At 48.6% G+C, this 23,792-nt stretch overlaps 1 non-coding gene across 1 annotated transcript; it reads right to left on the reverse strand.

The window, feature by feature from the left end:
* Positions 1 to 18,008: 18,008 nt before the first annotated feature.
* On the reverse strand, positions 18,009 to 18,120 carry TRNAL-CAA (transfer RNA leucine (anticodon CAA)). Its single transcript has 2 exons — positions 18,083 to 18,120; positions 18,009 to 18,054 (listed from the first exon to the last, which is right to left on the reverse strand). It is a non-coding gene; the product is annotated as a tRNA-Leu (tRNA).
* Positions 18,121 to 23,792: the final 5,672 nt, after the last annotated feature.

Consider the following 23,792-nt stretch of genomic DNA (forward strand, 5'->3'; position numbering starts at 1 on the left):
CTCTAACAGAAGGTGTGCCTGAGATGCCCCTTCCAGTAATACACGGAATTTTGATTGAGGGCCCAGCCGATGGGTTGGCGGATTTCTCCTCACATGCCACAGCAGCTTCTAAAGATAGTGGTGTGAGGAGCTGGCTCTGCAAGCAGAGCAAGATTTAAGGGAAGAAAATACACCTGTCAGAAGTGGGATTTGAGCCCACGCCTCCATGAAGAGACCAGAAGGCTCAGCTTCACTGAAGATCAAGCTCTCTTGAGTCTGGCGCCTTAGACCACTCGACCATCCTGACAGCCAAACGGTGTGCAGGTCTGACTCTTCAGTCTGCACTTGTTGATGTTGCCGCTTGCAATGTTCCTATCAAAGTCACTGTTTTAAAGGCCCCACAATATAACATGGCCAAGAAAAAAAAAAAACAGAACAAGAAACAATGCACATGCACGACCACCGAGGGATGCAGATAACATTTTATCGTCCTGCAATAGTAAAGCACGTTTTACACACGTCACAAGTTTTTAAAGGTCATTTCTGTCTAAGTGTGCATTGAGAGAGACTGAGGTTTTAGGGAGCAAACACAAAAGCTGCTGCTGCCAAGTGTTTCTGCCCAGTCTCAAACCGGGGACCTTTCACGTGTGAGGCAAACATGATAACCACTACACTACAGAAACAAGCTTGCTGGCTTGACTGAAGGAGCACAGTTCCCCTCATATGTTTGCACGATTTCCTCTATACTTGATCAGCAGTTGCTCGGAATGCGAGGGGTAAGTGTGAAAATTGCAGTGGTGTCAGCCAGCATGCATACACTCAGACGTCCTGAAAAATCCCACAGCTGCGGGCAGAGACAGACAAATATCTGATGCCTAAATGCCAGGAACGAGAGCCTGTGAAATCATCACACAGGGCGCACTGAGAGCAAGCAGGAAGGAAGCCAAGGCATTGTAATCCATTTTTCACCTGAGGTAAAAAATATGTTTTGCGCAACAATGCTTCGAGTGGAATGAGAAATGTTGAGAGGTTGTGTATTTTGAGCAGGATTTGATTGTTTTCCGCTAAAATGGGCTTGTCCGGGATTTGAACCCAGGACCTCTCGCACCCTAAACGAGAATCATACCCCTAGACCAATGAGCCTGGGGACCGAAGTGCAACGGCTCCGACCCTGCTCGGAGGGTTGGTGACAGAGAGTGGGAGACTACATCCCAAAGTAAGAAACTGCACATGGTGCTCTCTTCTGCAGTACGACTAGAGTCATTTGCATGGTCGTCATCGAACATGACATAAAAAGCCTCTATCCTTTAGACATTTTGGCCCAGATTTACAAGAAAATGACTGAGCGCGACGCTGTGCCAAATTTCCAAGCCCCACGCTCCGTCATTTTCAAAATGCAGGGAAGCGCCGTATTTAGTAGAATACAGCGCACCCCTGTGCTTCCCCCTGCGCCAGCTCTAAATTAGCTGCTGAGCGCCAACGCATCCGTTCTTGCACCATGGTACAAGGATGACTGCGTTGAGGGGGAAATTGTTTTTGTGCAGGAAGGGACACCTTCCTGCCCAAAAAAAAATCTTCAATGGTGATTTGCTCTTACTTCTATGTGTGCTGCAGAATGCATCACACATAGAAAGAGCAAAAACAAGGAGAAATGAAAACATTTCTCCTCAGTGCACCACTCTAACGACACCCCTAGGATGGCGTTGGATTTTGGCGCTGACACAGATTTACGACAACTCCTAAATCTGGAGCAGCATCAAAATGCTATGGTGTTGCTGTGGCACACTCCCAGCAACACCCATTGCACGCCCCTTCCAGGGAACGCGCTGCGTGCTAAGGGGCCGTATTTACAAGGTGGTGTTAAGCCACAAGAAGTGGCTGAACGCCATCTTGTAAATACCACGCAGTGCATAGTGCCACCGGGGCGTCACTAAAAGTGATGCCCCGGTGGCGATAGGGCCTTGTAAGTCTGGCACTTTATTTGCTCAAGGTGTGTGTTCTTGGTGAGGGCAGGAAAGCTATTTTCGCTCTCATACCTTCCTTCCTTGGCTGGCTTGAATGCTGCAGGCTCAGGCATCATTGCAAAGGTCAAACAGTGAGCAACTGACTGCCGTAAGCTGGCGCAACTCCTCTTGGTGAGCTGTGACAGATGCCCCAGGAGCGTAGTACCTCACGATGGTGAGGGATAGACAGTCTCTTTTATCTCAGCTTGGCTGTCAGCTGAGGCAGGAAATGCAGATACTGTGAAAAAGCCCAGCGACTTGAACCAGGGACCTTTCGCATGTGAGGAGCGCATGATAACCACTACACTACACAAACAGACACACTTGCCGGCTTGCTTCATGTGGCTATGCATTGTACTGGAACCACCACACTATGGAAACAGACACACCTGCTTGCTTTATGTGGCTATGCATTGGACTGGGATGCAAGGATGAGGGCCAATGTTCATGATGCTCAAAGCTGAGCCTTCCGGAACACGATCTCTTCCCTTGGAAGAAAGGAACTGGGATCACTTTCATTCCAAGAGGTGATTTCAGAACTGGACCCAAAATTACCATGGAGAAGCACTGTGCATTTAATGTTCCTACGAGCACTGCTGCTCCAGCACAGAAAAGCAGTTGGAAAGAAATCTCGCATACCTTCATGATGCTGAACCGTCTCGATGCCAGTATAAAGCATGTATTGCATTGCAACATGACATCTTACAAGAGTGAAAAGCAGAAATACTCCTGTTTAAAACACAGACTGAATCTATAAAGGTAGGGGTTTGACTGGGATTTGAACCGAGGTCCTTTCACACCCAAAGCAAGAATCATACCCCTATACCAACTAGACTGCCGCTGCAGAGGCATTTGAAACATCTTCTGAAGCGTCTTTCAGAAAAGCAGGTCCATTTGGAGGCTCTCTCTCTAAGCGTGCCATAGCAATTGATGTTTTCTGTCAAGGATTTTTTGTTTGTCTCTAGCAAGGCAAGAGGTAGTCAAAATGCCCTGTGCCAGTGAGCTGAACTAGGGCACTGATGTGAAAAGCAGACCCTTTCTGGTAGTTGTAACCCGCTGCAAGTCATGGACCCTTGCACCTTAGACTTCCAGACCAGAAGCACTGAAAGGGCTCCTAGCTCTTGAGCCAGAGGAGCATGCCTCTTGGATTCAAGCACACTTGCTCGATCAGCGCTTGATCAGGCGAGATTTATATTAGTGGCTCATAGGCCTGAAACACTCACCTGGGAGATGCAGGGTGGCTGATTTCCCGGAATGGCCCTTGATGGGGAAATCACCTCCTTTCCCCCGCATCATTTCAGAATTGTGTGCAAGTCGCAAGACAGTGTTCAGGGGTTCATGGGTACTGCCTACTTCCAGCTGCCTCTCTGTCTTCTTCATGTAAATTGCAAGTCACGAGGAGGCACCATTGCCAATATGCTCCGCCCACCTAACCAAGAAACCCAGTTTGAGCTTGTCTGCCTGTGTTGTTGCAGGGGCAGTGTCTTCTTTACCCAAAAGGTGGCAGGAGAGCCTCACTTCAAACGATAAAATCAACTGCTTAAGTAGAAACCAGCATGGTAGTTACTGTCATAAAGTGCAGCTCTAACAGAAGGTGTGCCTGAGACGCCCCTTGCAGTAATACACTAAATTTTGATTGAGGGCCCAGCCGATGGGTTGGTGGATTTCTCCTCACATGCCACAGCAGCTTCTAAAGATAGTGGTGTGAGGAGCTGGCTCTGCAAGCAGAGCAAGATTTAAGGGAAGAAAATACCCCTGTCAGAAGTGGGATTTGAGGCCACGCCTCCATGAAGAGCCCAGAAGGCTCAGCTTTACTGAAGATCAAGCTCTCTTGAATCTGGCGCCTTAGACCACTCGGCCATCCTGACAGCCAAACGGTGTGCAGGTCTGACTCTTCAGTCTGCACTTGTTGATGCTGCCGCTTGCAGTGTTCCTATCAAAGTCACAATTTTAAAGGCCCCACAATATAACATGGCCAAGAAAAAAAAAAACAGAACAAGAAACAATGCACATGCACGACCACCGAGGGATGCAGATAACATTTTATCGTCCTGCAATAGTAAAGCAAATTTTACACAGGTCACAAGTTTTTAAAGGTCATTTCTGTCTAAGTGTGCATTGAGAGAGACTGAGATTTTAGGGAGCAAACACAAAAACTGCTGCTGCCAAGTGCTTCTGCCCAGTCTCAAACCGGGGACATTTCACGTGTGAGGCAAACGTGATAACCACTACACTACAGAAACAAGCATGCTGGCTTGACTTAAGGAGCACAGTTCCCCTCATATGTTTGCACGATTTCCTCTATACTTGATCAGCAGTTGCTCGGAATGCGAGGGGTAAGTGTGAAAATTGCAGCGGTGTCAGCCAGCATGCATACACTCAGACGTCCTGAAAAATCCCACAGCTGCGGGCAGAGACAGACAAATATCTGATGGCTAAATGCCAGGAACGAGAGCCTGTGAAATCATCACACAGGGCGCACTGAGAGCAAGCAGGAAGGAAGCCAAGGTATTGTAATCCATTTTTCGCCTGAGGCAAAAAATATGTTTTGCGCAACAATGCTTCGAGTGGAATGAGAAATGTTTAGGGGTTGTGTATTTTGAGCAGGATTTGATTGTTTTCCGCTAAAATGGGCTTGCCCGGGATTTGAACCCGGGACCTCTCGCACCCTAAGCAAGAATCATACCCCTAGACCAACGAGCCTAGGCACAGAAGCGCAACGGCTCCGACCCTGCTCGGAGGGTTGGTGACAGAGAGTGGGAGCCTACATCCCAAAGCAAGAAACTGCACATGGTGCTCTCTTCTGCAGTACGACTAGAGTCATTTGCATGGTCATCATCGAACATGACATAAAAAGCCTCTATCCTTTAGACATTTTAGCCCAGATTTATAAGAAAATGACTGAGAGCGACGCTGTGCCAAATTTGCAAGCCCCACGCTCCGTCATTTTCAAAATGCAGGGAAGCGCCGTATTTAGTAGAATACAGCGCACCCCTGTGCTTCCCCTGCGCCAGCTCTAAATTAGCTGCTGAGTGCCAACGCAGCCGTTCTTGCACCATGGTACAAGGATGACTGCGTTGAGGGGGAAATTGTTTTTGTGCAGGAAGGGACACCTTCCTGCCCAAAAAAAGAATCTTCAATGGTGATTTGCTCTTACTTCTATGTGTGCTGCAGAATGCATCACACATAGAAAGAGCAAAAACAAGGAGAAATGAAAACATTTCTCCTCAGTGCACCACTCTAACGACACCCCTGGAATGGCGTTGGATTTTGGCGCTGATGCAGATTTACGACAACTCCTTAATCTGGAGCAGCATCAAAATGCTATGGTGTTGCTGTGGCACACTCCCAGCAACACCCATTGCATGCCCCTTCCAGGGAACGCGCTGCGTGCTAAGGGGCCGTATTTACAAGGTGGTGTTAAGCCACAAAAAGTGGCTGAACGCCATCTTGTAAATACCGCGCAGTGCATAGTGCCACCGGGGCGTCACTAAAAGTGATGCTCCGGTGGCGATAGGGCCTTGTAAGTCTGGCACTTTATTTGCTCAAGGTGTGTGTTCTTGGTGAGGGCAGGAAAGCTATTTTCGCTCTCGTACCTTCCTTCCTTGTCTGGCTTGAATGCTGTACGCTCAGGCTTCATTGCAAAGGTCAAACAGTGAGCAACTGACTGCCGTAAGCTGGCGCAACTCCTCTTGGTGAGCTGTGACAGATGCCCCAGGAGCGTAGTACCTCACGATGGTGAGGGATAGACACAGTCTCTTTTATCTCAGCTTGCCTGTCAGGTGAGGCAGTTAATGCAAATACTGTGAAAAAGCCCAGCGACTCTAACCAGTGACCTTTCGCATGTGAGGTGCACATGATAACCACTACACTACACAAACAGACACACTTGCCGGCTTGCTTCATGTGGCTATGCATTGTACTGGAACCACCACACTATGGAAACAGACACACCTGCTTGCTTTATGTGGCTATGCATTGGACTGGGATGCAAGGATGAGGGCCAATGTTCATGACGCTCAAAGCTGAGCCTTCCGGAACACGATCTCTTCCCTTGGAAGAAAGGAACTGGGATCACTTTCATTCCAAGAGGTGATTTCAGAACTGGACCCGAAATTACCATGGAGAAGCACTGTGCATTTAATGTTCCTACGAGCACTGCTGCTCCAGCACAGAAAAGCAGTTGCAAAGAAATCTTGCATACCTTCATGATGCTGAACCGTCTCGACGCCAGTATAAAGCATGTATTGCATTGCAACATGACATCTTACAAGAGTGAAAAGCAGAAATACTCCTGTTTAAAACACAGACTGAACCTATAAAGGTAGGGGTTTGTCTGGGATTTGAACCGAGGTCCTCTCACACCCGAAGCGAGAATCATACCCCTATACCAACTAGACTGCAGCTGCATAGTCATTTGAAACATCTTCTGAAGCGTCTTTCAGAAAAGCAGGGCCATTTGGAGGCTCTCTCTCTAAGCATGCCATAGCAATTGATGTTTTCTGTCAAGGATTTTTTGTTTGTCTCTAGCAAGGCAAGAGGTAGTAAAAATGGCCTGTGCCAGTGAGCTGAACTAGGGCACTGATGTGAAAAGCAGACCCTTTCTGGTAGTTGTAACCCGCTGCAAGTCATGGACCCTTGCACCTTAGACTTCCCAACCAGAAGCACTGAAGGGCCTGCTAGCTCTTGAGCCAGAGGAGCATGCCTCTTTGATTCAAGCACACTTGCTTGATCAGCGCTCGATCAGGCGAGATTTATATTAGTGGCTCATAGGCCTGAAACACTCACCTGGGAGACGCAGGGTGGCTGATTTCCCGGAATGGCCCTTGATGGGGAAATCACCTCCTTTCCCCCGCCTCATTTCAGAATTGTGTGCTAGTCGCAAGACAGTGTTCAGGGGTTCATGGGTACTGCCTACTCCCAGCTGCCTCTCTGTCTTCTTCATGTAAATTGCAAGTCACGAGGAGGCACCATTGCCAATATGCTCCGCCCACCTAACCAAGAAACCCAGTTTGAGCTTGTCTGCCTGTGTTGTTGCAGGGGCAGTGTCTTCTTTGCCCAAAAGGTGGCAGGAGAGCCTCACTTCAAACGATAGAATCAACTGCTTAAGTAGAAACCAGCATGGTAGTTACTGTCATAAAGTGCAGCTCTAACAGAAGGTGTGCCTGAGACGCCCCTTCCAGTAATACACGGAATTTTGATTGAGGGCCCAGCCGATGGGTTGGTGGATTTCTCCTCACATGCCACAGCAGCTTCCAAAGATAGTGGTGTGAGGAGCTGGCTCTGCAAGCAGAGCAAGATTTAAGGGAAGAAAATACACCTGTCAGAAGTGGGATTTGAACCCACGCCTCCATGAAGAGACCAGAAGGCTCAGCTTCAACTGAAGATCAAGCTCTCTTGGGTCTGGTGCCTTAGACCACTCGGCCATCCTGACAGCCAAAACAGTGCGCATTTCTGACTCTTCAGTCTGCACTTGTTGATGCTGCCGCTTGCAATGTTCCTATCAAAGTCACAGCTTTAAAGGCCCCACAATATAACATGGCCAAGAAAAAAAAATAAAACAGAACAAGAAACAATGCACATGCACGACCACCGAGGGATGCAGATAACTTTTTATCGTCCTGCAATAGTAAAGCACGTTTTACACAGGTCACAAGTTTTTACAGGTCATTTCTGTCTAAATGTGCATTGAGAGAGACTGAGGTTTTAGGGAGCAAACACAAAAGCTGCTGCTGTCAAGTGTTTCTGCCCGGTCTCAAACCGGGGACCTTTCGCGTGTGAGGTGGACGTGATAACCACTACACTACAGAATCAAGCTTGCTGGCTTTACTGAAGGAGCACAGTTCCCCTCATATGTTTGCACGATTTCCTCTATACTTGATCAGCAGTTGCTCGGAATGCGAGGGGTAAGTGTGAAAATTGCAGCGGTGTCAGCCAGCATGCATACACTCAGACGTCCTGAAAAATCCCACAGCTGCGGGCAGAGACAGACAAATATCTGATGCCTAAATGCCAGGAACGAGAGCCTGTGAAATCATCACACAGGGCGCACTGAGAGCAAGCAGGAAGGAAGCCAAGGCATTGTAATCCATTTTTCGCCTGAGGCAAAAAATATGTTTTGCGCAACAATGCTTCGAGTGGAATGAGAAATGTTGAGGGGTTGTGTATTTTGAGCAGGATTTGATTGTTTTCCGCTAAAATGGGCTCATCTGGGATTTGAACCCGGGACCTCTCGCACCCTAAGCGAGAATCATACCCCTAGACCAACGAGCCTGGGCACAGAAGCACAATGGCTCCGACCCTGCTTGGAGGGTTGGTGACAGAGAGTGGGAGACTACATCCCAAAGCAAGAAACTGCACATGGTGCTCTCTTCTGCAGTACGACTAGAGTCATTTGCATGGTCTTCATCGAACATGACATAAAAAGCCTCTATCCTTTAGACATTTTGGCCCAGATTTACAAGAAAATGACTGAGCGCGACGCTGTGCCAAATTTGCAAGCCCCACGCGCCGTCATTTTCAAAATGCAGGGAAGCGCCGTATTTAGTAGAATACAGCGCACCCCTGTGCTTCCCCCTGCGTCAGCTCTAAATTAGCTGCTGAGCGCCAACGCAGCCGTTCTTGCACCATGGTACTGCGTTGAGGGGGAAATTGTTTTTGTGCAGGAAGGGACACCTTCCTGCCCCCAAAAAAAATCTTCAATGGTGATTTGCTCTTACTTCTATGTGTGCTGCAGAATGCACCACACATAGAAAGAGCAAATACAAGGAGAAATGAAAACATTTCTCCTCAGTGCGCCACTCTAACGACACCCCTGGGATGGCGTTGGATTTTGGCGCTGACGCAGATTTACGACAACTCCTAAATCTGGAGCAGCATCAAAATGCTATGGTGTTGCTGTGGCACACTCTGAGCAACACCCATTGCACGCCCCTTCCAGGGAACGCGCTGCGTGCTAAGGGGTCGTATTTACAAGGTGGTGTTAAGCCACAAAAAGTGGCTGAACGCCATCTTGTAAATACCGCGCAGTGCATAGTGCCACCGGGGCGTCACTAAAAGTGATGCTCCGGTGGCGATAGGGCCTTGTAAGTCTGGCACTTTATTTGCTCAAGGTGTGTGTTCTTGGTGAGGGCAGGAAAGCTATTTTCGCACTCGTACCTTCCTTCCTTGGCTGGCTTGAATGCTGTAGGCTCAGGCTTCATTGCAAAGGTCAAACAGTGAGCAACTGACTGCCGTAAGCTGGCGCAACTCCTCTTGGTGAGCTGTGACAGATGCCCCAGGAGCGTAGTACCTCACGATGGTGAGGGATAGACACAGTCTCTTTTATCTCAGCTTGCCTGTCAGGTGAGGCAGGAAATGCAAATACTGTGAAAAAGCCCAGCGACTCGAACCAGGGACCTTTTGCATGTGAGGTGCGCACGATAACCACTACACTACACAAACAGACACACTTGCCGGCTTGCTTCATGTGGCTATGCATTGTACTGGAACCACCACACTATGGAAACAGACACCCCTGCTTGCTTTATGTGGCTATGCATTGGACTGGGATGCAAGGATGAGGGCCAATGTTCATGACGCTCAAAGCTGAGCCTTCCGGAACACGATCTCTTCCCTTGGAAGAAAGGAACTGGGATCACTTTCATTCCAAGAGGTGATTTCAGAACTGGACCCGAAATTACCATGGAGAAGCACTGTGCATTTAATGTTCCTACGAGCACTGCTGCTCCAGCACAGAAAAGCAGTTGCAAATAAATCTTGCATACCTTCATGATGCTGAACCGTCTCGACGCCAGTATAAAGCATGTATTGCATTGCAACATGACATCTTACAAGAGTGAAAAGCAGAAATACTCCTGTTTAAAACACAGACTGAACCTATAAAGGTTGGGGTTTGTCTGGGATTTGAACCGAGGTCCTCTCACACCCGACGCGAGAATCATACCCCTATACCAACTAGACTGCCGCTGCATAGTTATTTGAAACATCTTCTGAAGCGTCTTTCAGAAAAGCAGGGCCATTTGGAGGCTCTCTCTCTAAGCATGCCATAGCAATTGATGTTTTCTGTCAAGGATTTTTTGTTTGTCTCTAGCAAGGCAAGAGGTAGTAAAAATGGCCTGTGCCAGTGAGCTGAACTAGGGCACTGATGTGAAAAGCAGACCCTTTCTGGTAGTTGTAACCCGCTGAAAGTCATGGACCCTTGCACCTTAGACTTCCCAACCAGAAGCACTGAAGGGCCTGCTAGCTCTTGAACCAGAGGAGCATGCCGATTTGATTCAAGCACACTTGCTCAATCAGCGCTCGATCAGGCGAGATTTATATTAGTGGCTCATAGGCCTGAAACACTCACCTGGGAGACGCAGGGTGGCTGATTTCCCGGAATGGCCCTTGATGGGGAAATCACCTCCTTTCCCCCGCCTCATTTCAGAATTGTGTGCTAGTCGCAAGACAGTGTTCAGGGGTTCATGGGTACTGCCTACTCCCAGCTGCCTCTCTGTCTTCTTCATGTAAATTGCAAGTCACGAGGAGGCACCATTGCCAATATGCTCCGCCCACCTAACCAAGAAACCCAGTTTGAGCTTGTCTGCCTGTGTTGTTGCAGGGGCAGTGTCTTCTTTGCCCAAAAGGTGGCAGGAGAGCCTCACTTCAAACGATAGAATCAACTGCTTAAGTAGAAACTAGCATGGTAGTTACTGTCATAAAGTGCAGCTCTAACAGAAGGTGTGCCTGAGACGCCCCTTCCAGTAATACACGGAATTTTGATTGAGGGCCCAGCCGATGGGTTGGTGGATTTCTCCTCACATGCCACAGCAGCTTCCAAAGATAGTGGTGTGAGGAGCTGGCTCTGCAAGCAGAGCAAGATTTAAGGGAAGAAAATACACCTGTCAGAAGGGGGATTTGAACCCACGCCTCCATGAAGAGTCCAGAAGGCTCAGCTTCAACTGAAGATCAAGCTCTCTTGAGTCTGGTGCCTTAGACCACTCGGCCATCCTGACAGCCAAAACAGTGCGCAGGTCTGACTCTTCAGTCTGCACTTGTTGATGCTGCCGCTTGCAATGTTCCTATCAAAGTCACAGCTTTAAAGGCCCCACAATATAACATGGCCAAGAAAAAAAAAAAAAAACAGAACAAGAAACAATGCACATGCACGACCACCGAGGGATGCAGATAACTTTTTATCGTCCTGCAATAGTAAAGCACGTTTTACACAGGTCACAAGTTTTTACAGGTCATTTCTGTCTAAATGTGCATTGAGAGAGACTGAGGTTTTAGGGAGCAAACACAAAAGCTGCTGCTGTCAAGTGTTTCTGCCCGGTCTCGAACCGGGGACCTTTCGCGTGTGAGGTGGACGTGATAACCACTACACTACAGAAACAAGCTTGCTGGCTTTACTGAAGGAGCACAGTTCCCCTCATATGTTTGCACGATTTCCTCTATACTTGATCAGCAGTTGCTCGGAATGCGAGGGGTAAGTGTGAAAATTGCAGCGGTGTCAGCCAGCATGCATACACTCAGACGTCCTGAAAAATCCCACAGCTGCGGGCAGAGACAGACAAATATCTGATGCCTAAATGCCAGGAAGGAGAGCCTGTGAAATCATCACACAGGGCGCACTGAGAGCAAGCAGGAAGGAAGCCAAGGCATTGTAATCCATTTTTCGCCTGAGGCAAAAAATATGTTTTGCGCAACAATGCTTCGAGTGGAATGAGAAATGTTGAGGGGTTGTGTATTTTGAGCAGGATTTGATTGTTTTCCGCTAAAATGGGCTGGTCTGGGATTTGAACCCGGGACCTCTCGCACCCTAAGCAAGGATCATACCCCTAGACCAACTAGCCTGGGCACAGAAGCGCAATGGCTCCGACCCTGCTTGGAGGGTTGGTGACAGAGAGTGGGAGACTACATCCCAAAGCAAGAAACTGCACATGGTGCTCTCTTCTGCAGTACGACTAGAGTCATTTGCATGGTCTTCATCGAACATGACATAAAAAGCCTCTATCCTTTAGACATTTTGGCCCAGATTTACAAGAAAATGACTGAGCGCGACGCTGTGCCAAATTTGCAAGCCCCACGCGCCGTCATTTTCAAAATGCAGGGAAGCGCCGTATTTAGTAGAATACAGCGCACCCCTGTGCTTCCCCCTGCGCCAGCTCTAAATTAGCAGCTGAGCGCCAACGCAGTCGTTCTTGCACCATGGTACAAGGATGACTGCGTTGAGGGGGAAATTGTTTTTGTGCAGGAAGGGACACCTTCCTGCCCAAAAAAAAAATCTTCAATGGTGATTTGCTCTTACTTCTATGTGTGCTGCAGAATGCACCACACATAGAAAGAGCAAAAACAAGGAGAAATGAAAACATTTCTCCTCAGTGCGCCACTCTAACGACACCCCTGGGATGGCGTTGGATTTTGGCGCTGACGCAGATTTACGACAACTCCTAAATCTGGAGCAGCATCAAAATGCTATGGTGTTGCTGTGGCACACTCCGAGCAACACCCATTGCACGCCCCTTCCAGGGAACGCGCTGCGTGCTAAGGGGCCGTATTTACAAGGTGGTGTTAAGCCACAAAAAGTGGCTGAACGCCATCTTGTAAATACCGCGCAGTGCATAGTGCCACCGGGGCGTCACTAAAAGTGATGCTCCGGTGGCGATAGGGCCTTGTAAGTCTGGCACTTTATTTGCTCAAGGTGTGTGTTCTTGGTGAGGGCAGGAAAGCTATTTTCGCTCTTGTACCTTCCTTCCTTGGCTGGCTTGAATGCTGTAGGCTCAGGCTTCATTGCAAAAGTCAAACAGTGAGCAACTGACTGCCGTAAGCTGGCGCAACTCCTCTTGGTGAGCTGTGACAGATGCCCCAGGAGCGTAGTACCTCACGATGGTGAGGGATAGACACAGTCTCTTTTATCTCAGCTTGCCTGTCAGGTGAGGCAGGAAATGCAAATACTGTGAAAAAGCCCAGCGACTCGAACCAGGGACCTTTTGCATGTGAGGTGCGCATGATAACCACTACACTACACAAACAGACACACTTGCCGGCTTGCTTCATGTGGCTATGCATTGTACTGGAACCACCACACTATGGAAACAGACACACCTGCTTGCTTTATGTGGCTATGCATTGGACTGGGATGCAAGGATGAGGGCCAATGTCCATGACGCTCAAAGCTGAGCCTTCCGGAACACGATCTCTTCCCTTGTAAGAAAGGAACTGGGATCACTTTCATTCCAAGAGGTGATTTCAGAACTGGACCCGGAATTACCATGGAGAAGCACTGTGCATTTAATGTTCCTACGAGCACTGCTGCTCCAGCACAGAAAAGCAGTTGCAAAGAAATCTCGCATACCTTCATGATGCTGAACCGTCTCGACGCCAGTATAAAGCATGTATTGCATTGCAACATGACATCTTACAAGAGTGAAAAGCAGAAATACTCCTGTTTAAAACACAGACTGAACCTATAAAGGTAGGGGTTTGTCTGGGATTTGAACCGAGGTCCTCTCACACCCGAAGCGAGAATCATACCCCTATACCAACTAGACTGCCGCTGCATAGTCATTTGAAACATCTTCTGAAGCGTCTTTCAGAAAAGCAGGGCCATTTGGAGGCTCTCTCTCTAAGCATGCCATAGCAATTGATGTTTTCTGTCAAGGATTTTTTGTTTGTCTCTAGCAAGGCAAGAGGTAGTAAAAATGGCCTGTGCCAGTGAGCTGAACTAGGGCACTGTTGTGAAAAGCAGACCCTTTCTGGTAGTTGTAACCCGCTGCAAGTCATGGACCCTTGCACCTTAGACTTCCCAACCAGAAGCACTGAAAGGCCTGCTAGCTCTTGAGCCAGAGGAGCATGCCTCTTTGATTCAAGCACACTTGCTCGATCAGCGCTCGATCAGGCGAGATTTATATTAGTGGCTCATAGGCCTGAAACACTCACCTGGGAGACGCAGGGTGGCTGATTTCCCGGAATGGCCCTTGATGGGGAAATCACCTCCTTTCCCCCGCCTCATTTCAGAATTGTGTGCTAGTCGCAAGACAGTGTTCAGGGGTTCATGGGTACTGCCTACTCCCAGCTGCCTCTCTGTCTTCTTCATGTAAATTGCAAGTCACGAGGAGGCACCATTGCCAATATGCTCCGCCCACCTAACCAAGAAACCCAGTTTGAGCTTGTCTGCCTGTGTTGTTGCAGGGGCAGTGTCTTCTTTGCCCAAAAGGTGGCAGGAGAGCCTCACTTCAAATGATAGAATCAACTGCTTAAGTAGAAACCAGCATGGTAGTTACTGTCATAAAGTGCAGCTCTAACAGAAGGTGTGCCTGAGACGCCCCTTCCAGTAATACACAGAATTTTGATTGAGGGCCCAGCCGATGGGTTGGTGGATTTCTCCTCACATGCCACAGCAGCTTCCAAAGATAGTGGTGTGAGGAGCTGGCTCTGCAAGCAGAGCAAGATTTAAGGGAAGAAAATACACCTGTCAGAAGTGGGATTTGCACCCACGCCTCCATGAAGAGACCAGAAGGCTCAGCTTCAACTAAAGATCAAGCTCTCTTGAGTCTGGTGCCTTAGACCACTCGGCCATCCTGACAGCCAAAACAGTGCGCAGGTCTGACTCTTCAGTCTGCACTTGTTGATGCTGCCGCTTGCAATGTTCCTATCAAAGTCACAGCTTTAAAGGCCCCACAATATAACATGGCCAAGAAAAAAAAAAAAAAACAGAACAAGAAACAATGCACATGCACGACCACCGAGGGATGCAGTTAACTTTTTATCGTCCTGCAATAGCAAAGCACGTTTTACACAGGTCTCAAGTTTTTACAGGTCATTTCTGTCTAAGTGTGCATTGAGAGAGACTGAGGTTTGAGGGAGCAAACACAAAAGCTGCTGCTGTCAAGTGTTTCTGCCCAGTCTCGAACCCGGGACCTTTCGCGTGTGAGGAGGACGTGATAACCACTACACTACAGAAACAAGCTTGCTGACTTTACTGAAGGAGCACAGTTCCCCTCATATGTTTGTACGATTTCCTCTATACTTGATCAGCAGTTGCTCGGAATGCGAGGGGTAAGTGTGAAAATTGCAGCGGTGTCAGCCAGCATGCATACACTCAGACGTCCTGAAAAATCCCACAGCTGCGGGCAGAGACAGACAAATATCTGATGCCTAAATGCCAGGAACGAGAGCCTGTGAAATCATCACACAGGGCGCACTGAGAGCAAGCAGGAAGGAAGCCAAGGCATTGTAATCCATTTTGCGCCTGAGGCAAAAAATATGTTTTGCGCAACAATGCTTCGAGTGGAATGAGAAATGTTGAGGGGTTGTGTATTTTGAGCAGGATTTGATTGTTTTCCGCTAAAATGGGCTCGTCCGGGATTTCAACCCAGGACCTCTCGCACCCTAAGCGAGAATCATACCCCTAGACCAACGAGCCTGGGGACAGAAGCACAACGGCTCCGACCCTGCTCGGAGGGTTGGTGACAGAGAGTGGGAGACTACATCCCAAAGCAAGAAACTGCACATGGTGCTCTCTTCTGCAGTACGACTAGAGTCATTTGCATGGTCTTCATCGAACATGACATAAAAAGCCTCTATCCTTTAGACATTTTGGCCCAGATTTACAAGAAAATGACTGAGCGCGACTCTGTGCCAAATTTGCAAGCCCCTCGCGCCGTCATTTTAAAAATGCAGGGAAGCGCCGTATTTAGTAGAATACAGCGCACCCCTGTGCTTCCCCCTGCGCCAGCTCTAAATTAGCTGCTGAGCGCCAACGCAGCCGTTCTTGCACCATGGTACAAGGATGACTGCGTTGAGGGGGAAATTGTTTTAGTGCAGGAAGGGACACCTTCTTTCCCCAAAAAAAAATCTTCAATGGTGATTTGCTCTTACTTCTATGTGTGCTGCAGAATGCATCACACATAGAAAGAGCAAAAACAAGGAGAAATGAAAACATTTCTCCTCAGTGCGCCACTCTAACGACACCCCTGGGATGGCGTTGGATTTTGGCGCTGACGCAGATTTACGACAACTCCTAAATCTGGAGCAGCATCAAAATGCTATGGTGTTGCTGTGGCACACTCCCAGCAACACCCATTGCACGCCCCTTCCAGGGAACGCGCTGCGTGCTAAGGGGCCGTATTTACAAGGTGGTGTTAAGCCACAAAAAGTGGCTGAACGCCATCTTGTAAATACCGCGCAGTGCATAGTGCCACCGGGGCGTCACTAAAAGTGATGCTCCGGTGGCGATAGGGCCTTGTAAGTCTGGCACTTTATTTGCTCAAGGTGTGTGTTCTTGGTGAGGGCAGGAAAGCTATTTTTGCTCTCGTACCTTCCTTCCTTGGCTGGCTTGAATGCTGTAGGCTCAGGCTTCATTGCAAAGGTCAAACAGTGAGCAACTGACTGCCGTAAGCTGGCGCAACTCCTCTTGGTGAGCTGTGACAGATGCCCCAGGAGCGTACTACCTCACGATGGTGAGGGATAGACACAGTCTCTTTTATCTCAGCTTGCCTGTCAGGTGAGGCAGGAAATGCAAATACTGTGAAAAGCCCAGCGACTCGAACCAGGGACCTTTCGCATGTGAGGTGCGCATGATAACCACTACACTACACAAACAGACACACTTGCCGGCTTGCTTCATGTGGCTATGCATTGTACTGGAACCACCACACTATGGAAACAGTCACACCTGCTTGCTTTATGTGGCTATGCATTGGACTGGGATGCAAGGATGAGGGCCAATGTTCATGACGCTCAAAGCTGAGCCTTCCGGAACACGATCTCTTCGCTTGGAAGAAAGGAACTGGGATCACTTTCATTCCAAGAGGTGATTTCAGAACTGGACCCGAAATTACCATGGAGAAGCACTGTGCATTTAATGTTCCTATGAGCACTGCTGCTCCAGCACAGAAAAGCAGTTGCAAAGAAATCTCGCATACCTTCATGATGCTGAACCATCTCGACGCCAGTATAAAGCATGTATTGCATTGCAACATGACATCTTACAAGAGTGAAAAGCAGAAATACTCCTGTTTAAAACACAGACTGAACCTATAAAGGTAGGGGTTTGTCTGGGATTTGAACCGAGGTCCTCTCACACCCGAAGCGAGAATCATACCCCTATACCAACTAGACTGCCGCTGCATAGTCATTTGAAACATCTTCTGAAGCGTCTTTCAGAAAAGCAGGGCCATTTGGAGGCTCTCTCTCTAAGCGTGCCATAGCAATTGATGTTTTCTGTCAAGTATTTTTTGTTTGTCTCTTGCAAGGCAAGAGGTAGTCAAAATGCCCTGTGCCAGTGAGCTGAACTAGGGCACTGATGTGAAAAGCAGACCCTGTCTGGTAGTTGTAACCCGCTGCAAGTCATGGACCCTTGCACCTTAGACTTCCCAACCAGAAGCACTGAAGGGCCTGCTAGCTCTTGAGCCAGAGGAGCATGCCTCTTGGATTCAAGCACACTTGCTCGATCAGCGCTCGATCAGGCGAGATTTTTATTAGTGGCTCAAAGGCCTGAAACACTCACCTGGGAGACGCAGGGTGGCTGATTTCCCGGAATGGCCCTTGATGGGGAAATCACCTCCTTTCCCCCGCCTCATTTCAGAATTGTGTGCTAGTCGCAAGACAGTGTTGAGGGGTTCATTGGTACTGCCTACTCCCAGCTGCCTCTCTGTCTTCTTCATGTAAATTGCAAGTCACGAGGAGGCACCATTGCCAATATGCTCTGCCCACCTAACCAAGAAACCCAGTTTGAGCTTGTCTGCCTGTGTTGTTGCAGGGGCAGTGTCTTCTTTGCCCAAAAGGTGGCAGGAGAGCCTCACTTCAAACGATAGAATCAACTGCTTAAGTAGAAACCAGAATGGTAGTTACTGTCATAAAGTGCAGCTCTTACAGAAGGTGTGCCTGAGACGCCCCTTGCAGTAATACACGGAATTTTGATTGAGGGCCCAGCCGTAGGGTTGGTGGATTTCTCCTTACATGCCACAGCAGCTTCCAAAGATAGTGGTGTGAGGAGCTGGCTCTGCAAGCAGAGCAAGATTTAAGGGAAGAAAATACACCTGTCAGAAGTGGGATTTGAACCCACGCCTCCATGAAGAGACCAGAAGGCTCAGCTTCACTGAAGATGAAGCTCTCTTGAGTCTGGCGCCTTAGACCACTCGGCCATCCTGACAGCCAAAACAGTGTGCAGGTCTGACTCTTCAGCCTGCACTTGTTGATGCTGCCGCTTGCAATGTTCCTATCAAAGTCACAGCTTTAAAGGCCCCGCAATATAACATGGCCAAGAAAAAAAAATAAAACAGAACAAGAAACAATGCACATGCACGACCACCGAGGGATGCAGATAACTTTTTATCGTCCTGCAATAGTAAAGCACGTTTTACACAGGTCACAAGTTTTTAAAGGTCATTTCTGTCTAAGTGTGCATTGAGAAAGACTGAGGTTTTAGGGAGCAAACACAAAAGCTGCTCCTGCCAAGTGTTTCTGCCCGGTCTCGAATTGGGGACCTTTCGCTTATGATGCGAACGTGATAACCACTACACTACAGAAACAAGCTTGCTGGCTTGACTGAAGGAGCACAGTTCCCCTCATATGTTTGCACGATTTCCTCTATACTTGATCAGCAGTTGCTCGGAATGCGAGGGGTAAGTGTGAAAATTGCAGCGGTGTCAGCCAGCATGCATACACTCAGACGTCCTGAAAAATCCCACAGCTGCGGGCAGAGACAGACAAATATCTGATGCCTAAATGCCAGGAACGAGAGCCTGTGAAATCATCACACAGGGCGCACTGAGAGCAAGCAGGAAGGAAGCCAAGGCATTGTAATCCATTTTGCGCCTGAGGCAAAAAATATGTTTTGCGCAACAATGCTTCGAGTGGAATGAGAAATGTTGAGGGGTTGTGTATTTTGAGCAGGATTTGATTGTTTTCCGCTAAAATGGGCTCGTCCGGGATTTCAACCCGGGACCTCTCGCACCCTAAGCGAGAATCATACACCTAGACCAACGAGCCTGGGGACAGAAGCGCAACGGCTCCGACCCTGCTCGGAGGGTTGGTGACAGAGAGTGGGAGACTACATCCCAAAGCAAGAAACTGCACATGGTGCTCTCTTCTGCAGTACGACTAGAGTCATTTGCATGGTCTTCATCGAACATGACATAAAAAGCCTCTATCCTTTAGACATTTTGGCCCAGATTTACAAGAAAATGACTGAGCGCGACGCTGTGCCAAATTTGCAAGCCCCTCGCGCCGTCATTTTAAAAATGCAGGGAAGCGCCGTATTTAGTAGAATACAGCGCACCCCTGTGCTTCCCCCTGCGCCAGCTCTAAATTAGCTGCTGAGCGCCAACGCAGCCGTTCTTGCACCATGGTACAAGGATGACTGCGTTGAGGGGGAAATTGTTTTTGTGCAGGAAGGGACACCTTCTTTCCCCAAAAAAAAATCTTCAATGGTGATTTGCTCTTACTTCTATGTGTGCTGCAGAATGCATCACACATAGAAAGAGCAAAAACAAGGAGAAATGAAAACATTTCTCCTCAGTGCGCCACTCTAACGACACCCCTGGGATGGCGTTGGATTTTGGCGCTGACGCAGATTTACGACAACTCCTAAATCTGGAGCAGCATCAAAATGCTATGGTGTTGCTGTGGCACACTCCCAGCAACACCCATTGCACGCCCCTTCCAGGGAACGCGCTGCGTGCTAAGGGGCCGTATTTACAAGGTGGTGTTAAGCCACAAAAAGTGGCTGAACGCCATCTTGTAAATACCGCGCAGTGCATAGTGCCACCGGGGCGTCACTAAAAGTGATGCTCCGGTGGCGATAGGGCCTTGTAAGTCTGGCACTTTATTTGCTCAAGGTGTGTGTTCTTGGTGAGGGCAGGAAAGCTATTTTTGCTCTCGTACCTTCCTTCCTTGGCTGGCTTGAATGCTGTAGGCTCAGGCTTCATTGCAAAGGTCAAACAGTGAGCAACTGACTGCCGTAAGCTGGCGCAACTCATCTTGGTGAGCTGTGACAGATGCCCCAGGAGCGTAGTACCTCACGATGGTGAGGGATAGACACAGTCTCTTTTATCTCAGCTTGCCTGTCAGGTGAGGCAGGAAATGCAAATACTGTGAAAAAGACCAGCGACTCGAACCAGGGACCTTTCGCATGTGAGGTGCGCATGATGACCACTACACTACACAAACAGACACACTTGCCAGCTTGCTTCATGTGGCTATGCATTGTACTGGAACCACCACACTATGGAAACAGACACACCTGCTTGCTTTATGTGGCTATGCATTGGACTGGGATGCAAGGATGAGGGCCAATGTTCATGACGCTCAAAGCTGAGCCTTCCGGAACACAATCTCTTCCCTTGGAAGAAAGGAACTGGGATCACTTTCATTCCAAGAGGTGATTTCAGAACTGGACCCGAAATTACCATGGAGAAGCACTGTGCATTTAATGTTCCTATGAGCACTGCTGCTCCAGCACAGAAAAGCAGTTGCAAAGAAATCTCACATACCTTCATGATGCAGAACCGTCTCGACGCCAGTATAAAGCATGTATTGCATTGCAACATGACATCTTACAAGAGTGAAAAGCAGAAATACTCCTGTTTAAAACACAGACTGAACCTATAAAGGTAGGGGTTTGTCTAGGATTTGAACCGAGGTCCTCTCACACCCGAAGCGAGAATCATACCCCTATACCAACTAGACTGCCGCTGCATAGTCATTTGAAACATCTTCTGAAGCGTCTTTCAGAAAAGCAGGGCCATTGGAAGGCTCTCTCTCTAAGCGTGCCATAGCAATTGATGTTTTCTGTCAAGGATTTTTTGTTTGTCTCTAGCAAGGCAAGAGGTAGTCAAAATGCCCTGTGCCAGTGAGCTGAACTAGGGCACTGATGTGAAAAGCAGACCCTTTCTGGTAGTTGTAACCCGCTGCAAGTCATGGACCCTTGCACCTTAGACTTCCCAACCAGAAACACTGAAGGGCCTGCTAGCTCTTGAGCCAGAGGAGCATGCCTCTTGGACTCAAGCACACTTGCTCGATCAGCACTCGATCAGGCGAAATTTATATTAGTGGCTCATAGGCCTGAAACACTCACCTGGGAGACGCAGGGTGGCTGATTTCCCGGAATGGCCCTTGATGGGGAAATCACCTCCTTTCCCCCGCCTCATTTCAGAATTGTGTGCTAGTCGCAAGACAGTGTTCAGGGGTTCATGGGTACTGCCTACTCCCAGCTGCCTCTCTGTCTTCTTCATGTAAATTGCAAGTCACGAGGAGGCACCATTGCCAATATGCTCCGCCCACCTAACCAAGAAACCCAGTTTGAGCTTGTCTGCCTGTGTTGTTGCAGGGGCAGTGTCTTCTTTGCCCAAAAGGTGGCAGGAGAGCCTCACTTCAAACGATAGAATCAACTGCTTAAGTAGAAACCAGCATGGTAGTTACTGTCATAAAGTGCAGCTCTAGCAGAAGGTGTGTCTGAGACGCCCCTTCCAGTAATACACGGAATTTTGATTGAGGGCCCAGCCGATGGGTTGGTGGATTTCTCCTCACATGCCACAGCAGCTTCCAAAGATAGTGGTGTGAGGAGCTGGCTCTGCAAGCAGAGCAAGATTTAAGGGAAGAAAATACACCTGTCAGAAGTGGGATTTGAACCCACGCCTCCATGAAGAGACCAGAAGGCTCAGCTTCACTGAAGATCAAGCTCTCTTGAGTTTGGCGCCTTAGACCACTCGGCCATCCTGACAGCCAAAAAAAGTGTACAGGTCTGACTCTTCAGTCTGCACTTGTTGATGCTGCTGCTTGCAATGTTCCTATCAAAGTCACAGCTTTAAAGGCCCCACAATATAACATGGCCAAGAAAAAAAAAAAAAAACAGAACAAGAAACAATGCACATGCACGACCACCGAGGGATGCAGTTAACTTTTTATCGTCCTGCAATAGTAAAGCACGTTTTACACAGGTCACAAGTTTTTAAAGGTCATTTCTCTCTAAGTGTGCATTGAGAGAGACTGAGGTTTTAGGGAGCAAACACAAAACCTGCTGCTGTCAAGTATTTCTGCCCGGTATCGAACCGGGGAACTTTCGCGTGTGAGGCGAACGTGATAACCACTACAATACACAAACAAGCTTGCTGGCTTGACTGAAGGAGCACAGTTCCCCTCATATGTTTGCACGATTTCCTCTATACTTGATCAGCAGCTGCTCGGAATGCGAGGGGTAAGTGTGAAAATTGCAGCGGTGTCAGCCAGCATGCATACACTCAGACGTCCTGAAAAATCCCACAGCTGTGGGCAGAGACAAACAAATATCTGATGCCTAAATGCCAGGAACGAGAGCCTGTGAAATCATCACACAGGGCGCACTGAGAGCAAGCAGGAAGGAAGCCAAGGCATTGTAATCCATTTTTCGCCTGAGGCAAAAAATATGTTTTGCACAACAATGCTTCGAGTGGAATGAGAAATGTTGTGGGGTTGTGTATTTTGAGCAGGATTTGATTGTTTTCCGCTAAAATGGGCTCTTACAGGATTTGAACCCGGGACCTCTCGCAACTAAGCGAGAATCATACCCCTAGACCAATGAGCCTGGGCACAGAAGCGCAACGGCTCCGACCCTGCTCGGAGGGTTGGTGACAGAGAGTGGCAGACTACATCCCAAAGCAAGAAACTGCACATGGTGCTCTCTTCTGCAGTACGACTAGAGTCATTTGCATGGTCTTCATCGAACATGACATAAAAAGCCTCTATCCTTTAGACATTTTGGCCCAGATTTACAAGAAAATGACTGAGCGCGAGGCTGTGCTAAATTTGCAAGCCCCACGCGCCGTCATTTTCAAAATGCAGGGAAGCGCCGTATTCAGTAGAATACAGCGCACCCCTGTGCTTCCCCCTGCGCCAGCTCTAAATTAGCTGCTGAGCGCCAACGCAGCCGTTCTTGCACCATGGTACAAGGATGACTGCGTTGAGGGGGAAATTGTTTTTGTGCAGGAAGGGACACCTTCCTGCCCCCAAAACAAATCTTCAATGGTGATTTGCTCTTACTTCTATGTGTGCTGCAGAATGCATCACACATAGGAAGAGCAAAAACAAGGAGAAATGAAAACATTTCTCCTCAGTGCGCCACTCTAACGACACCCCTGGGATGGCGTTGTATTTTGGCGCTGACGCAGATTTACGACAACTCCTAAATCTGGAGCAGCATCAAAATGCTATGGTGTTGCTGTGGCACATTCCCAGCAACACCCATTGCACGCACCTTCCAGGGAACGCGCTGCGTGCTAAGGGGCCGTATTTACAAGGTGGTGTTAAGCCACAAAAAGTGGCTGAACGCCATCTTGTAAATACCGCGCAGTGCATAGTGCCACCGGGGCGTCACTAAAAGTGATGCTCCGGTGGCGATAGGGCCTTGTAAGTCTGGCACTTTATTTGCTCAAGGTGTGTGTTCTTGGTGAGGGCAGGAAAGCTATTTTCGCTCTCGTACCTTCCTTCCTTGGCTGGCTTGAATGCTGTAGGCTCAGGCTTCATTGCAAAGGTCAAACAGTGAGCAACTGACTGCCGTAGGCTGGCGCAACTCCTCTTGGTGAGCTGTGACAGATGCCCCAGGAGCATATTACCTCACGATGGTGAGGGATAGACACAGTCTCTTTTATCTCAGCTTGCCTGTCAGGTGAGGCAGGAAATGCAAATACTGTGAAAAAGCCCAGCGACTCGAACCAGGGACCTTTCGCATGTGAGGTGCGCATGATAACCACTACACTACACAAACAGACACACTTGCCGGCTTGCTTCATGTGGCTATGCATTGTACTGGAACCACCACACTATGGAAACAGACACACCTGCTTGCTT

Source organism: Pleurodeles waltl, chromosome 10, assembly GCF_031143425.1.
Source record: "Pleurodeles waltl isolate 20211129_DDA chromosome 10, aPleWal1.hap1.20221129, whole genome shotgun sequence".
In the NCBI taxonomy this organism is placed as follows: Eukaryota; Metazoa; Chordata; class Amphibia; order Caudata; family Salamandridae; genus Pleurodeles; species Pleurodeles waltl.